This window comes from Micromys minutus (genome assembly GCF_963924665.1).
Source record: "Micromys minutus genome assembly, chromosome: 19".
NCBI lineage: Eukaryota > Metazoa > Chordata > Mammalia > Rodentia > Muridae > Micromys > Micromys minutus.
Window position 1 is genome coordinate 48,152,267 of NC_137954.1, and position 2,775 is coordinate 48,155,041.

General features: G+C 37.6%; 1 pseudogene across 1 annotated transcript; it reads left to right on the forward strand.

The window, feature by feature from the left end:
- The first annotated feature begins 1,701 nt into the window (after window positions 1-1,701).
- On the forward strand, window positions 1,702-2,325 carry LOC308433201 (calcyclin-binding protein-like; annotated as a pseudogene). The gene has a single exon. The product of its transcript is annotated as a calcyclin-binding protein-like (transcript).
- The last annotated feature ends 450 nt before the right edge of the window (window positions 2,326-2,775 follow it).

Genomic DNA, 2,775 nt, shown 5'->3' on the forward strand with positions numbered 1-2,775 from the left:
CAACCTAAAAATTTAAATAATGTGAAGACTTTTGAGAATTGAAAGAAAATGAAGACAAAACACTCTCAAACTTATGGAACTCAATGAAGGCAGTTAAGATAGTAGCACCAAATACCCGAATAACAAAATTAAAGATAAGGACTAGAGAGATAGTTAAGCAGTTAAGAGCACAAGCTGTAGTTCCAGGTCCCTAGTTCAATTCCAAGCAACAGCATGGTGGTTCATAAGGATCTGTAATGGTATCTGATGCCCTCTTCTGGTGTGTCTGAAGAGAGTGATTGTGTACTTAAAACAAATAAATAAATAAATACGAAAAAGACATATTAGAAAGAGCTCATACTAGTAACTTCATAGCACATCTGAAAGATGTAGATTTGGATGCCTCTTCAGAGATTCTGCCTTAGCCATACTGAAACAGATGAGGATGCTTGCAGCTAACTATCTGACTGAACATGTGGACCCCAGTGAAAACGCTAGAGAAAGGACTGAAGAAGCTGAAAAGGTTTGAAACCCAATGGAAAGAACAACATTATCAACCAACCAAACCCGCCACAGATCCCAGGGACCAAAACACCAACCAATGAGTTCACATGGAGAGAGAGACCCATAGATCCAGTTGCATATGTAGCAGAGGATAGCAGTGTTTGTCATCAGTGGGAGGAGAGGTCCAGTGAAGGTGTGTTTTCCCAGTGTAGGGCAATGCTAAGGCACTGAGTTGGAGATGGTGGTTGGGAGAGGGAGCACCTTCATGGAAACAAGTGGAATAGAAAGGAGATGGGAGTGGAGGGAAGGGGTAACATTTGAAATGTAAATACATAGAATATCCACTAAAAATTTAAAATATATAGGTATATATGTTTATGTATATATTTAGAGAGAGAGAGAGAAAGAGAGAGAGAGAGAGAGAGAGAGAGAGAGAGAGAGAGAGAGAGAGAGAGAGAGAGAGAGAGAGAGAGAGCTCTAGCAGGAGCTTGTAATAAAGAGACCCAAGTGCTATTACATCCTAGCACAACACTTTAACTCACTAATCATTTAACAACAGAAATGTTTGTACACAGTCAGCCTAGGCAAAATCTTAGTCATTTATTGATGGTCCCATTCATCACATCCTGTGACATAGCAGAGATTATATTTGAGAAAGATTTCAGAGTGCTTATCATTCGTAACTGATTACAATCCCAACAAAGTGTAGATGACACCGGATGAAGACTTCCAACAAAAAATGTTCCCCCCCAGGAATACTCTTGGTTCTACCACATGAAACATTATATGTGTTTCAAGCAAAAGTATAATTAATTTGTGATAAAGCAATGAAGATGAATTAAAAAAAGATGTTTGCACATTTATGGTTATTTTAATGTATATTAAATAACATTACAATTTCCAATGTATTTTGTTATCTTTTTGGTTTGTAATTTTTGATAAGATAAAATATATAACAAAATATAACAATTTTTATATGTGACAAAAGCAAAAGAAGAGAAAGAAATTAAGACAGATTTTATATTGCAGTATTCCCATATATAGTTATTTGTTTTAGAAGTTGAATTTTATTTATTAATAAAAGTGGTTTTTCCGGGTCCCGCCAGGTTGGTGTAGCTCGCTGCTGGCACTGTGATGCTCGTGAATGTTTTTCTCCGTTTGTCCTTTCTGCTTCGGGGCACTGCTGCAGCTCCATCCTCCGGTCTGACGCACCACAGTATGGCTTCCCCTTTGGAGGAGTTGCAGAGACCTAGAGGAGGTCAAAGTGCACAAGGAAAAGACTATGTGACGCTCTGAAAAGTGAGAAGTCCAAGATTCAGACAGAGCTAAGGAACAAGATGCAACAGAAGTCGCAGAAGAATCCAGATCTTAATAACGACAAGCCAGCTATTGTGGTTGCTCCTCTTACAACAGGATACACTGTGAAAATCAGTAATTATGGATGGGATCAGTCAGATAAGTTTGTGAAAAATCTACATTACCTTGACTGGAGTTCATCAGGTTCCCACTGAGAGTGTGCAGGTACACTTCGCAATGAGGTCATTTGATCTTCTGGTAGAAAACCTCAATGGCAAGAATTACTCCATGACTGTGAACAATCTTTTGAAACCTGTATCTGTGGGAAGCAGTTCATAAAAAGTCAAGACTGATCCAGTTATTATCTTATGTAGAAAGAAAGCAGAAAACACACAATGGGACTACGTAACTCAAGTGGAAAAATAATGCAACCAGAAAGATTCTAGTGAAGAATTAATGAATGTTCGAAAGAAAATTTATGAAGAAGGAGACGATGACATGAAACAAACCATTAATAAAGCCTGGGTGAAATCCAGAGAGAAGTGAGGCAGAGAAGACAGCCTTTCGAAGCTTTGAAAAGTCCTTCTGGGAACTCCGATGTGGAGTGCTCATGTTTCCAGTAGGAATGTTGTTGAACTGCACACATTTGTTCCTGTGGGTCTGTAGTTTTGACAGATAACTGTTCACACAGTCTTCTAAGTAAAGACTCAGATTCTCCACTTCTTACTGTAGAATTTGATTTAAACCAACAATCTTATTAAACTTCCTTCATCAGCATCCCAGACATTCTGTTTCAGAAAGAGCTATATGGCATTCTTACTAAAATGTAAAAAGGACATCTTACATAATGAAAACATTATATCACAGATTTTTTCTTTGGCTGGGAGATAGAAAACAAGTATTTGTCTATCTGTATTTGACATTAGATCCCTGTAATGTAAAAAATAAAAGCAACATTTTTGCATAAATTTATACATGGACTTGCAAGTTATGATA